This window comes from Oryctolagus cuniculus, chromosome 9 (assembly GCF_051225735.1).
Source record: "Oryctolagus cuniculus isolate XC-2025 breed Fujian yellow rabbit chromosome 9, ASM5122573v1, whole genome shotgun sequence".
Lineage (NCBI taxonomy): Eukaryota > Metazoa > Chordata > Mammalia > Lagomorpha > Leporidae > Oryctolagus > Oryctolagus cuniculus.
Window position 1 is genome coordinate 34,688,564 of NC_142875.1, and position 15,586 is coordinate 34,704,149.

A 15,586-nucleotide genomic window follows, 5' to 3' on the forward strand; every position below is an offset into this window, starting at 1 on the left:
GCCCTGGCCACTGAGGGCATTTGAGGATTGAACCAGTGGGTGGGAGATCTCTATTTATCTATCTGTTTATTATCTACCTTTATCTCTCAAGCAAATTAAAAACAAATAAAGTATCACTGCTCATATATGTTTCGGGTTATAATGTCTTTCTCCAGGAGTCCCAGGAACTTCACAGTAACATACACAGCTAACAGTTTCCTCCACAGTTTCAGGAACCCAAATAAGCATTTGTTACTGGTGTTTGGTAGAATCAGATGCTCTGCAACTGAGTTCCTTTCACCAGTTTTCACACCAAACTATCTCATGAGAAAAGCCAGCAGAATTCCCTTCAATCCAAGAGTAGATACCAAAGTAGAAAGAAGGCTCTTATTTATTTTCCACTCTAGGGAAAATTTATGGATAAGATAACAAGTGGTAGAGAGAGGACAAAAACAAAAATCAGGTCCCTCTGTTGATGCGCTTGATATTCATGTAAGTTTTTATGAGATAAGAACCATATGGCATTTGTTGGTTGGTTTAGTTTGGAATTTTGGTCTTGCTTCTCTGTTGTTTTTGTTGTTCCCTTTTGCAGAAAAATATCACTCAGAGTGGCCCCTGAAATCAAGCTTTTTTGTGTTCTCCTCTAAAAACCAGTAGAACTTTCACACAGAAGCCATAAAAAAGATTAATCATGGGATTTTGAAAAACAACAAAAGTGTTGTTGACTAGCATTTTTTAGACAGCTGAGTAAATTTGCTACTGATATTACTTTTAAAAGAAGATCAAAACTAGGCTTTAAAAACTTCCTCTGACTTTCTGATTCATCTAAAAGTACACATACCTGTGATCAGATCTTGAATAAAATGTTAAGAAGCTAACACCATCAGGTTTGTGTTTGCGAAAGACTTCAAGTTTAAAAAGTCAGAATATTTCCTTTACTTATAATTTGTTGTGGGAAGAAGTTAGAGTTATTTCTTACAAACACACAATCAACTTTTTAATGATGAGTCTTTCTCACATGACCTGACTGAAATCAAGGCTCAGCATTTGCCCTTTAGATTTCCACCTGCAGTTCAACCTGATACAAGTCCCAGGACTTTTATATTGATGGGCATCTTTGGTAACTGAAAGGCAGGTACACAGGTTTTCCAGAGCTCACAAGTTTCTCCCATCTCACTGTGCTCACTAGCCAAGAACATCAATACTGGCTCTGAGTACATGTTTCTAGAACTTCATACTACCTTCATCTAAAAACAACTCAGAGCAATTGCACATCAACTCACATCATTTGGTTTTCAAGCCACCGTCTCATAGTCAGCTCAGAATATCCCCCACAGACTAAACCAAAAGTTTGCTGCACAAACTTGGGCAAGATTCAAAATATAAATCACAGGTGCCTGTCGAGTTCATGTAAGCACTTGAAGGCTCTCCAGGACACATACACTGAACACCTGCCCAGTTCCAGGAGCAGAAAAAAGCCCTGCTTTGGTCAGTGTATTGGTCCCATTTCCCTCCACACCACTCACTCAATCCTGAGGAAAGCCTTCCTTCCTCTTCACAGAGCAGCAGTTGAGTGTGATAAACACAATTTAGGCAAAACCAGGGGTGTAACCTTTTTCCAGGGACACCTTGGAGCACATCTTGTTTTCTACAGATTCACATACAATAAACAAAAGAGCCCAACCCACAACTCTTTCAGGATAGTAATTGCTTCCGCAATTGCTCCAGGAATCACTTTCCTGAAATGTCATCATTTGTCAGGGGGCACAAAAGTCTTATCCCTCCTGAGAAATGACTGTGGAGTAACAAACAGTGCTACGCAATAGGGACAGCTGTGGGAGGGCAGCTAAGAGCCAGCTACAGAGGACCATCAGTGCTCAACCACACCTGGAAAAATGGACAAGAAACGTAGTTGTCAGCTACTCTCAAAGTTGTCAAGGACTTGAATTCTACAGCTAAACAAATACTACACATAAAGAAAAGAGTGGGAGAGGGGAAGGGAGGAGAAGTTTGAAAGAGGTCACGAAGTTAAGATCCCTAAAAGTTTCCACAGAGGTCTTTTATGATGTTTACTCACTGTCTGCTGAATGAGAACAGGAATGAGTTCTCCCTGCCCTCGACCAGATGGAAGCTGGAGTGATCAGAGGCGAGTCAAGAGGTTACCTACCAGGAAACTTCAAGAACCAACATGTCCCCCATTCTCCCCAAAACAAACAAGGACTGTTTGTAGAATCAGAAAAGGAGATAAACTTCAGGAAGAAGAAAGGATAAAAGAGGACTGATTAAAAAAAATTGACATACAGATAGAATTAAGAGAAAGACAAAAATGGAGAAAGAGAGGAAGAGATGGTTTTTCTTGGGAAGCCTGGTTTCATCATTCCACAGTGTGTATGTGGAGGCTGGGAAGTCCAATATGAAGATGTTGTCATGTGAGGATCTTCTCACTGAATCATAAAGTGGCAGAGGGCATCATCTTGCATGTACCAGGGAGCCTACCATCGCAGGTGTTTTTCTTTTTAAGGGATTTACTTATTTATTTATTTGAAAGTGAGAGAGAGAAAAAGAGAGAGAAAGAGATCTTTCATCTGCTGGTTCACTCTCCAAATGGCCACAAAAACCAGGACTGAGCCAGGCTGAAACCACAGTAAGTACATCCTAGTCTTCCACATTGGTGGAAAAGGTCCAAGCACTTGGGCTGGTTAGCAGGAAGTTGAATCAGGATCAGGGTAGCCAGGACTTGAACCAGCACTCTGATATCAAGACACAGCATCATCCAATACATATTAGTTCCTTCCAATATATTAATCAAGTGAACAGATGAGTTAATGGTTATAGGATAATATAATTAGCAAAAGAAAATTGATGAGAAATAACATTGTAGGGGTGGGTCAGGCTAAATGATGGGTCTTATAAATCACAGTAAGTAGTTTGAATTCTGTTCTAAATACAATAGAACACTATGTAGGATCTAAAGGGTAGATGGTGCATCATGTGATTAATGTTCTAAAAGATGACTGTTGTGAAGAATGACATATATGGTTTCAGGCAATTTCTTGAAAGCCTGTGTGCAAATCAGATTATGAAAAGCAAATGATATTTGTAAAGCATTCTAGTGACCCTTAATTTTATACACAGTGGATACATGGGCAATGAAACTGCTGTCTAGCTTATCAGAACATATTTTCCTCTTAAGGTATAATAACAGCTGAAACAATTCCTAGAATTAACTAATAGATTTTAAAAATATAATAGAAAAGAAGAAAAGTTACCCTTTTCTCATCTCCTATAAACTTACAGACCTGGATTTTTTTTTTTATGATTTGTTGGAGCAAGCAGAAAAATTTAAATTCATTGTCAGACTTTTAAAGTGACTTTCACCTTAAGCAGGTATGAAGTAACATATAGGAGCAAGGCATAGTGTGAAAGGCCAAGAAAAAAAAAAAATACAAGCCAAAGAAAATTATCCTCACAACCTGGATTCATTTAAGCTTATTTCATCTCATCAGAACAATATAACCTCTCCCATTCCACAATGAGAATGAAGGCATGTAAGTGATTAATAAATCCAAAACAGACATTGAGCTACACGGAGGACACACAACACATTGCATGTTCATGCTCAGTATCATGGCAATGGGGAGCCCTATTTTATGATTTTCTAAAATCTTTAAGTATTTTGTGTGACAATGGCAACTTTCCAAGCTGTTTTTATGTAGCCCTTTTCTTACCCATAGCCTTATGAAATAAACAAATACCGTTGTAGAGGACATTCCTGAGAATGGGAAACTGAGGCAAAAAAGATGCCCGAGAACCATGTGATGTTGGGACAATGAATACTAACAACAGGCCTCAAACCCAAGGTCCTGCCTGCACTGGCAGAACGTACATTTCCTTGAAAAATGTTTACATGTAGAGGGTGGATTCAATTAAGATAATGGGAGAAACCAACTCTAACCCCATGAGTTGTACACACAGAAATATGAAACAGATGAGTTCATTTGCAGGCAGTTGTATTTCAGGGGAAAGGATGGGTGTATTTGAGACAGACTTCCTAATTAAGGGCTAACAAACCCAAACCAAAGATGACACATCCCTCGGTGAAAAAGAGAAGAGAGAGAGAGAGAGAAATGAGCAAATGTGGGTGGCATGTGAGTTATAAAAAGTGATGAATTTGGATGATGACAATGTTTATGCTCATAGACAGACAAAATTAAGCAGAGTGGAGAATGGAGGATGTAATTTTAAATGAAGAGGAAAATGAAAATTTGGCTCCTTTTGAAATATTTTCTCCTATTCTTAACTGAACCACAATCTCGATGTTAAAAGTTATTGCATTGGCTGTAAGTACTTTAAAGACTGGAACTATGTCCTACCACTTGCTGTGGTTTCAATGTTAAATGTCTCACAAAGTCCCATGGGTTAAAGGCTTGGTCCTCAGGGTGGTCCTCCTATTGGGAGGGGGTGGAAACTCCAGCAGTTGGGGTCTCTTGGAAGATCCTTACACCACTGTGGTTGTGTCTTCAGGAGATGGTGCTTGGGAGAGGATTGCTAGAACAGCCTGCAGTTGGGCCTCACTCCCCTCTCTGCTCTCTGGATCACCGTGTGATCCTTCTCCTACTTGTGCTCTGCAACCACCATCCTCTGTCCTCACCAAAGGCCAAACCATGGGACTGCCTGATCTTGGACATGAACCTCCAAAACTATGAGCTACATAAACCTTTTATCTTTACAAAGTTGACTCAGATACTTGGCTATAGTAAATAAAAGCTGACTCATACACTATTTTTTCAAAAATATTTAATATCAGGAACTCAATAAATATTAGAGGCTAATAATTGAAAAAATGCTGAGAAGGAGGCAGAAACACAAAGAAGTTTTATTTCTGATCTTACAAGAAGTAAACAGAAAAAAAAGAAATGGGTCTACAGAGTTGGGAGCTTTATTCATTTAAATGCTTGATCTTGATTCCTAGTTACTTATGTGTATTTAAAAGCAGAATCTAAACTAATTCCACCTTCTGGGAGGTCACAACACCAAATCTACTCTAAACAAGATGGGCAGCCACAGTGATTCCAGTTGTGTTGGTTTGTAGGTCCACTCTCTTTATAACAAAGACAGCTGTCTAAATCAAAGCAGAGGTTTTAAAGTACACAACTCAAGTGTAGCCTTGTAAATTGGCACAAGATCACAATTCCTAGATCTCAAGAGAATGTGGCTTGTGCTCTGAACTCGAACAAATGGGTAAAGGCAGGAGGTGAGGTCACCTTCCTCTGGACCGTGTAAAACTTCCCAAGGTCTCTACTAGTACCCTGGCTCCTTTACTCCACCCAGGAAAGTTCTGCACGGAGCTATGGTCCTCACTTCTGGAAGCCTCCCTAGGAAATGATGAGAAGGAACTTTTGATCCCTGTAAGAAAAAGAAAATCCCATTTCACTGGACTTATAAAGGAACACAACTGGAATCATTGTAGCTCCCATGTTGTTTAGAGAGAATTCGGCGTTGCAACCTCCCAGAGGTAGAATGCTTCTAAGCACAGATAAGTGCGCTCATCCACAGCGTGTCTGAATGCTTTCAATTGTGATAATCACTGAATTATTTGGTCAGCCAAGAACAATAACTCTATCCAATAATGTATTACCCACGTCAGGAGAGACAGGACTGATCAAAAGATTCTAAAAAGAGAAATCTGACTATGCAATGGGGGCTTGACAGATCCTGCAATTCCAGGCAGGCATGGTTCAAGATAAATGGCCAGTTAATATCTGTGGAAGAAATGGATTCATGTAAGACACCTGAACAAGGTCCTACCAAAAGAAGGGGACACCATGATCTGAGTTGATATGCGTCAGCTCAAATGTCTTGATTAAACACATTCATTTATTTCCAGAACCCCTCAAAATTTAGAGCAAAAGATAAAAATGATAGCTATTAATAAGGACGATGGCAAATGTAGATGTAATGATATGAAACAATGTATGTCAACAAAATTTTCGAAGATGGAAATTCCAAGGACTAGTTACAATTGGCTTTACAGAACCCAGAAAACAGAATTGCAGAAGTGAAATCCCTCTAATAAACCCCCTTTATATCTCAATGTGGTTCTGCTTCTCTGATCAAACCATTGCTGATATGCCCACAAGACCAATCGTACTTAATTCACTTAAAAATGTATGGTGTGGACACTTTTGAAAATTATTGGCTAGCATTTGTATATAAATTGTTTTGTAAAGATAGCATATTTCTCTAAAATAGAAGATATTTCTAAAATTAATTTGCACAATATTATAAAATTTTCATAGCCTACTCACTTCCATTATTTCATTTGATAAATTTGTGAGAATATGTGAACATTTCACACAGGAAGTTTTGGAGATCTACTCATTAATAATCACAGGTAAGCTTTATGGTTGAAAATTAGAGAAAGTACTTTGTTAACAATTTATAATTATGAGCTGTTCAGTGAGTTTACAACTTTTCTACTGAGACATGGCAGATCCCTACCATCAAAATCAATTTAGCGCCAGTTATAGTGCCGGCTGCTCTATTACCAATCCAGCTCTCTTTTATGGCCTGGGAAAGCAGTAGAAAATGACCCAAGTTGGCCGGCACCGTGGCTCAATAGGCTAATCCTCCACCTGCGGCACCAGCACCCTCAGTTCTAGTCCCAGTTGGGGCGCCGGATTCTATCCCGGTTGCTCCTCTTCCAGTCCTGCTCTCTGCTGTGACCCGGGAAGGCAATGGAGGATGGTCCAAGACCTTAGGCCCTACACCTGCATGGGAGACCAGGAGGAAGCACCTGGCTCCTGGCTTCAGATCAGCACAGCACGCTGGCCGCAAAGCACCAGCAGTAGCAGCCACTTGGGGGGTGAACCAACGGAAAAAGGAAGACCTTTCTCTCTGTCTCTTTGTCTCTCTCACTGTCTAACTCTGCCTGTCAAAAAAAAAAAAATATATATATATATAAAAAGAAGAAGAAAATGACCCAAGCCCTTGGGCTCCTGCACCTGCATGGGAGACCTGGAGGAAGCTCCTGGCTCCTGGCTTCAGATCATCCCAGCTCTGGCGTGGTGGCCATTTTGGGAGTAAACCAGTGGATAGAATATCTCTCCCTTTCCCCTCTCTCTGCTTCTCTATAACTCTGCCTTTCAAATGAAAAAATAAATCTTTAAAAAAAAAAGTCAATTTAGGGGTTCTCCAGAATGTGAACCATGGCAGAGAAGATGTACCTTGGGATCTAATGAAAACAGAATACTTGCTAGAAGATAAATGAGCAACAGAAGCAGTAGTGGAAAAATAATCATTAATTTAACTATTCATTCAATATTTTTTCGAAAAGTATTTGACAACACACTACAATTCTGTGAATTTAAAGTAATGAACAAAAGCAAATGAAGTTCTGCCTCCATGAAACTTATTCTGGTTGGTAATGTGGACAAGAGTGAATAAATAAACAAAATAAATAATACAAATAAATATTAATCCATAGAGTCACTTAACTGTGTGTAGGTATAGAGTGAGCAGGCCTTCGGTATATATTTTAGCCAGAGTGCCAATAGGACATCTCTAAGGCGGTGGCATCGGGTCTAACACTTGGCTAAGATTGGATGAGCCACACAAGGATCATGGGGAAGTGCATTGCAGGCAGAGGGGTCAGCAACTGCAAAGGCGCAGAGGTGGAAATGAGTTGACCTTGGGACTCTAATGTGCCTGAAGCATGGATGGGAAGGGAGAGGAGTGTGGCAAAGCTGGAGTGGGCCAGATTGTGTCAGGCATTATGAGCCCTAAAAATTGCTACCGTTACAAGGTATCTTACGCAGAGATGAAATACAATCTGACGTATGTGTGGAAGGATCTGTCTGGCTAAAGGGATAAACACTGAATGGGTAATTCCAGTACAAAATCAGCCACCTTCCTAAAGGCATCTTCCAGGGGGTGGTGCATCTTCACAAAAAATTATAAATGACACATCCTAGAGCAGTCTGAATACAAGTAGCTTTCTCTTGGGATTGTCTAAATAGAAACCAAGTAAACAATTTGTGGGCACCCAACAAAATAATGGCTACCAGGCCAGCCACATCCTAACATAAAGCTGGGCACTAATAGGGCATTCATGCTGTGTTTTGATACACTGGGCAGCGCTAGCGGTCATTCCCCTCTTTGGGCACAAGGAATCCTGGTGAGAAACTCTAAGGCCCTAGCTGAGAGGATAAAATGACAGTGAAAGACCAGTCTCTAGCGAGTGCAGGAGTCACTGCTGGAGGGAATTATTATAGCGGGGTTCTGACTTCTTACCACTTTCTCTGTCCTTAAAGGGGTTGAGAAAACTATAAAAGAATTTTCATGAGGAACTGGGCTTACAGACAGGATCCTTAACCATTAAATAAATCTTAGATGTGATTGATTTATCTCAGAATAGACATATTCTGTTACCCAGTTTATTTCAAATATTTCAAGCTTGCATTTTACAGCCTAGGAAGACCACAGACAAACCCTTGTTTTCACTTGTAAGGCCCACTGAGACTTCAAAATTGCACTGTCAAACAAAGGGAATGTATCTGCAGAGAGAGAATTGGAGAAGCTAACCCAGCTGCAGGGTTGGGTCTTGTTGCAATGGGCAGCAGCCAGAAGCACAATGTCTGAGGGCAATAGAAATTCAGTTGTGATCCAGGCTGCTTGAACGGCTCCAAGAGCTGAGCTCTTTCTGTTCTACACGGGGTGAAACCATGATCCTGGAGAGCTTTGAGGGAGGAAGAAAAAAAAAACTATACAATTGGAACAGAGTATTAACAGGTACAAAGATATTTGGGATTGGGGCCAGCATTGTGGTGTAGCAGGTTAAGCTGACACCCACATCGGTGCATCCCATATGGGTGCCAGTTAGCATCCCAGCTACTTTTCTTCCAACCCAGCTTCTGACAATGTGCCTGGGAAAGCAGTAGAAGATAGCTCAAGACCTCGGGTCCCTACTACCCTTGTGGGAGACGCAGAAGAAGTTTCTGGCTCCTGGTTTTGGCCTGGTTTAGCCTCAGTCATTGCAGTAATTTGGGAAGAAATCAATCTCTCTCTCTCTCTCCCCCCGCCCTCTCTGTGTGGGGGTGTGTGTGTGTGTGTTTCTCCTTCTCTCTGTATAATTCCACCTTTCAAATAGATAAATCTTAAAAAAAAAAGAGAGAGAGAGAAAGAAAACAAGGGTTAAAAATGGTCCTAGCCTTGTGGATTGTGGTTGAGGCTTTAACTCTATGAGGGCAGTAGGCAGCAAATCTGAACTTTAGGCAGACCAACACTGGGATAGGATGAGGCCAGTTTGGTAATGATTGACAGGTAGCCCAGAAAGATTGAAATTCTGCAGTTCCTAAGACTGAAGTGGATGAAATAAGGTTTGCCTGACAGCCACATCTCAGACAGGTAGATTAATAGCATTTTTTAATAGAAACTATTCCTTTTGTTCATTATTACTAGCCTCTCTTTAATTTTCTTTGCTATATCTGTTGTGTATTCATGATATATTTGACACAGAGCAGGTTGGTAAGATGTAGGATTTTAGGTAGACGAGAAATTTGGTATTCTCCCCATTTCTACTAGGCTCTTTAAATTCTAGCCAGAACACTGATTAAATATCTATTTATGTTTAGGGTCAGAATTCTGTTTCAAAAATTGTATTGTCTACTTCTACTTTGTGTTCTAAATCAAGGGTTGGCAAACTTTTTCTGTAAAAGGCCACATGGGAAATATTTTAGGTTTTGTGGGCCATATGGTTTCTGTCACAACTACTCGACTCAGCTGTAGACAATATGTAAACAAATGAGCATGGCTGTCTTGTATTAAAACTTTCCTAACAAAATGTAGGGGTCTAGTTCATAGGCTGCAATTTGCCAATAATTTCCTGCATCATAATTTGCTATCTACATCAATGAAGAGATTGACTAATACCTTTACGTGCTCTGTATTTTTGGAATTGTTTTCTTGACGAGTCAGCTTGGCATAGATTGGCTGGAAGCATTTCCACTTGGCCGTCACTCAGCGTAAGGAAGCTACAAAATGTGCCTCTTCATAACCGGGGCTTTTGCTTCATCCTATGGAAACAAATCATTTCTTGTGAATCAAAAGACAGTTATCAGAAATTAAGATATTAATGCAGAAAATGTGCTGGTACTCTCTGGCTTTCTGCTTTATTTATCTATTTATTTTATTTATTTATTTACTTATTTATTTATCTGAGAAGTAGAGTTACAGACAGTGAGAGGGCAAGACAGAGAGAAAGATCTTCCATCCATTGCTTCATTCCCCAAATGGCCGCAATGGCCAGAGCTGGATGGACCTGAAGCCAGGAGCCAGGAACTTCTTCCAGGACTCCCATATGGGTATAGGGGCCCAAGCACTTGGGCCATCCTCTACTGGTTTCCCAGGTTTTACCAAAGAGCTGGATCAAAAGAGGAGCAACTGGGATTTGAACCAGTACCCATATGGGATGCCAGCGCTTCAGGTGGAGGATTAACCTGTGGTGCCATAGTGCTGGCCCCGGCTTTCTGCTTTAGTAGCTAACTAGTGACATAAATAATCTTCCCTGATTTTGTAGTGTCAGACACTTACACAGTCATGTACTAGATAAAGACATTCTTGTCCATATATACAGCATTACTGGCTTCTTTATTTGCCATATTTGCATTATTACTTTAGAGTATATTCTTTCTACTTATATGAAAAAGTTAACTGTAAAACAGGATGCCCTATTATGGCAGCAGTACAGTCATGCTTCCTATACGTGAGGCCACAGTGAGGGATTGACCTACGCCATCTAGGTTTGTGTAGCTACATTCTGTGATGTTCCCACAAAGATTAAACCACCTAAGGATGCATTTCTCAGCATATATCCCATCATTAAGTGAAGTGTGACCCTGTTTGCCTACACAGAATAAATAACTCGAACCCATGAACATGGATATAAAAGAATGAAGGAAAAAAGTTTTAGTTTTCCTGAATCATCTTGACATAATTCTCACTCCTCAAAATGCTGGTTTATAGATAGGAACATGAAAACCTTCTGAAATATTATAGCAGGCACTGAGAGAAAACATGCTAAGCCTCTGTCACAGTCAGAAATATTGAATGTGAGTTCCTTTCAATAAAATCCAACAGGGAAACACTGTGTCATCATTCTCCACATTCATCAGCCCAGTAACGAGCCAAAAGCAACCCAAACTAACCTGTCTCCGCAGGATTCCCCAGGTCATCTTTCTTAGAACAAAGCCCTTCTGGTTCCATATTGAAAAGTTCATGTCCATTGAAATGAGGCTCTGGCATTTGTAATGTGACCTGAAAGGGATTCCCAGGACCCTGGTGAGGCAAGATGAGGGAATCCATGTGAACCTGCTTTGAGCTGTGCAGAAGAACTACTGAAAGTTTTGTTATTGATATTTTAGCTGCCTTTGTGTTCCTAGTACGTGGCTGGCTGCACTTGATTGGTACAGGAACATCAAAGACTCTCCCTTCCTTCAAAGAAGACCCACTTAAGAGAAAATAAAAACCTCCTGGTAGCCAAAGACATCTATTTGTTTGCATTTCTTTCCCCTCTTGCAGCTTTCCCTATCCTGCGATGATTTCAAAACAGACTTGCATTGGTTAGGCACAACTCAATGAAATAGAGTTTGTTTGAGAAGGCTTATATCTGATGAACAGAGTCTTGACAGCCATTCTTATCTGAGGCATAATTTGTATATGCTTAAGTTCATATGTCTCCTTGATGTTATTTTTAAGCTTCAAGAGCACTGAAAAGAATAAATATGATAAGGAACATGCATTGTCTAGTGTTCAAATTTAATAAATGCTAACATTTTGTCAAACTGGCTTCCAAATTCCATTTGGAATTGACAATATGACATCATGAAGTTACAGCTAAAATCTCAATTTCACAGCTTCTGGAAAATTAATATTCTGAGTATGAGATTTATCCTTCCTATAGATATTTTATGCCTTTGTTATAATTGTATACAATTTATATAAATTATAATGTTATTTTACTATCAACATTTACCTAAATGCTATATTTGGGCACTTGTTTTCTTTTTTTTTTAATGTTTTCAAGATTGTTCCATGTCGTTCTGTGTAGTTTAGCTCACTCAGTTGCATACCATATGGTCTTCTACTATGTGCCTTGGTTTCTTTACCCAGATTCCTACTGATGCTCATTTATATTATTTCTATTTTCACTATTATAAAAAATATCTTAGTGAGTATCTTTGTATTTGGATTATATATATAATATAAAATATATATATGCTTTGCTTTTCAGATAGTTATTCCATCAGTCTCTTTCTTTAGGTAAAGTTATGAAAAAGAAACTAAAGGAGAAATGTAAACCCCCCTCACCCCAGTCTCACACATGTGTCCATAAAGAGCCAGCTTCTGTGCGTCCCCATGCCTTTTTCTGGATTAAGAAAAAGTCAAGGAACTAGCATTTGGCTCAACCATTAAGACAGCACTTTGGATGCTGGCATCACCTATCATTGTGTCTGGTTCAAGTCTCAGGTCCACTTCCAACCCACCTTCGGGCTAATGCATACCCCGAGAGCCCTGAGAGGCACCAGGTGATAGCTCAAGTACTTGGGTCTCTACCATCCATGTGGGAAACGTGGATGGGGTTCCTGGCTCCAGCCCAGCTCAGCCCTGACTGTTTTGGGTATTTGGAAACTGAACCATCTGAAGAAGATCTCTTTCTACCCCCCCCAGCCCCCCTTGGCATAAGTAAATAAAACTAAGAAGAAAAAAACTCAGTGTGTTTTTATCAACAGCAGTATGCTCTATTAACTTTCTGAGCATTGAAATTTTTCTAAGGGCTTGTTATTCTGTGACCAAAAACAGAATATTTGTATTCACAGGGGAAAAACTACCCAATTTCTAAAATGCAGCTTTTCTCTAAATTCTAGAAATGACAGTTTTCTTCTTAAATCATCATCAAACTGTGGTTTAGAATGGTTGGTCCGGAGATCCATGAATACGGAAATATGTGCCAATTTAAAAGGAGGTCCTGAACTGCTTCCCTCCAAACTCAGGACAAATTCCTTTACAAGCCATCAAATAACAGTCTGGCCTCTGGCTTTGCACAGGCACTCAGGGGCACAGCAAGCCTCGAGGCCTGTGTCACTTCTGGGAAAGAGGTGAGGATGTGCTCGGGTTCAGCTGGGTTTTTCCTGGAAGCCATCCCCTAAACAGCTGTGGGAGATGAGTGTTTGGGGTTGCCTTTTAAGGTTAAGAGATCTGGGAGAGCACATGTGAAGGGAGGGACGTGATGCTGAAGGGTTAGTGAAGGGATTTGGAGGCTCTATTAAGACACTTTTTATGAACAAAAAGGACCATGTATTTTGAAGTAAAACTAAACCCAGGAGTGCATAGCTCCAGCAAACTTGTAGTTCAGTTTTTTTCCACCTGGTCATGAGCTACTCCTCCTCTCCTCCAGAATATGAGTTTCCTCCTCTTTCCTTTTTTTTTTTTTCAAGATTTATTTATTTATTTGAAAGTCATAGTTCCACAGAGAGAGGAGAGGGAGAGAGAGAGAGAGAGAGAAAGAGAGAGAGAGATGTCTCCCATCCACTGGTTCACTCCCCAAGATGGCTGCAATGGCTGGAGCTGCACTGATCAGAAGCCAGGAACCAGGAGCTTCTACCATGTCTCCCTTGCGAGTGCAGGGGCCCAAGGACTTGGGCCATCTTCCACTACTTTCCCAGGCCATAGCAGAGAGCTGAATCAGAACTGGAACAGCCGGGACTCGAACCAGTGCCCATATGGGATGCTGGCACTGCAGGCGGCGGCTTTACCGGCTACGCCACAGCACAAGCCCTGCCTCTTTTTTCCAGTCCACTCTAGATCCAGCCTCGAGCACAAACTGTAAGTCCTCTCTGCCCTTCCATCCCTACCTTTATGATTCTCTGATGCCTCCCTACACCCAAGCAGCCAACAGACCTACTATGCCTTCCTGAGGGTTTTAGGAGCCAAATGAAAACATACCAAGCAGAAAGCCCATCACCTGTCCATTTGAGAGTCAGAGCATTCAGCCTAGTCACAATCCATACCTTTCTGTGCATTTTCAGTCTGTAGATGAGCCCATAATCAATTTAAATTTCTCATTCCCTAGTTTCCTGACCTCATCTCACTCTATGTTGGATGCTTCTCCTGTCTGAACCCATCTACTCACCCCACCACTCTACTGCCACCCTGGCCTGTTTATATCTAAATGATCTTATCTACCAACGCCTTGTCTATCAACTCAAGGTCAAACAACAGCATCAGCAGACACTTATGACTTCGTTCATAAAAAGGTTTTTCGTGTGTCTACTAAGTGTCACACACCACAATAGGTTCTAGACAGGTTCCTAAAGGGATGCAGTCTCTTGAGGGAAATGGATATACAAATAGACATCTACAGTGCAATAAGATGAGGTGCCATTAGACTCTCCGGCCACAGGCAAGACTTCCAAGGAGAGGTCTCAGGTAACTTCTGAAGTGGGCCTGGAGACCAGGAAAGGGTTGTGGGGAAAGCCGTACAAGCAGAGCAAACAGCAAATGCAGGGGACCAAAGGCAAGAGAAAGGAGGTCAAGTGTCAAAGTTCTCTAACACATTGGTAAAAAAAGAATGACATTCACAAAGGTAATGTTACTTAACACAGGTCAGGTCCTTTACAAAATGTAAGAGCATGATCCAGTCAATCCAACACCTCCCAAAAGAAAAGTATTTGAAGCAAATACACACTTAGGGTCAGCACTATAACCTGTGACAAAAGAGGGAGGAAAAATTGTTCCAAATATAGCTAGATTACTAGGGTGGGGTGGGGGGTCCTCCCTGACAATTATCTATTGACTAAGTCAAGATTTGAAGCTGAATCCATGGTGGGTTCAGAACAGAGGCAAAAAGAAGGGATTTAACGTGTATTTCCCTCCACAGTCCTACTTATATTTAGGCCTAACAGTCTCAGAAGAGTTGATCAGACAGCTTGATTTTGTTGTGTTTCTGGCTTAGGAAAAGACTCTTCCGAGTGTTTCAATGTCTAGAGATGAAGGAACACAGAGACTTACCCATAGTGTAGGTTCATTTCCTGCATGCTGGTTAGGAGCCATTCACCAAAACGGCAGTGCAAGGGCCAACAGTTAGCCTAAGTGTTAGAGACCTGTGGAAGTCACCTTCATGGTAGAAATTGAGAGAGAGACTTTATGATGAATCTGAGTCAGCACAAAATGTTCACGATCATCATTCTCAAAGGGCCCATGCTTATTGAGCCTTACCTGGACACCATAGGGAGACTATAGGCCAGAGATGGGCAGAGATGATGAAAAGGAAAAAGGCAAGAAAAAGAAAAAGCAACGAATAAAACAAGAACTCAATTCTCTTGGATCAGATAAAAAGTCATAGATCTTATGGATTTCACAGGGCTGATTGCTAATTGCCAAGAGTAAATTACTTTTTACTTAGTTTAGAACAACTGTGTAAGAATTCTTACACACTGGAAAACTTCATCTAATATACTTAGAACAGATGCTGCCCTCCTGAGGACTATGGTGGTACTGCTGTTTTTCTTACAGTAAGTTTAAATAGACATTTGAAGATTACAGTTGTTTA

The 15,586-nt window shown here is 40.7% G+C and overlaps 1 pseudogene; it reads right to left on the reverse strand.

Moving 5' to 3' along the window:
- LOC149124541 (thyroid transcription factor 1-associated protein 26-like) overlaps positions 1-11,340 on the reverse strand; it is an 82,091-nt pseudogene extending 70,751 nt beyond the window's left edge.
- Between the last annotated feature and the right edge of the window lie 4,246 nt (positions 11,341-15,586).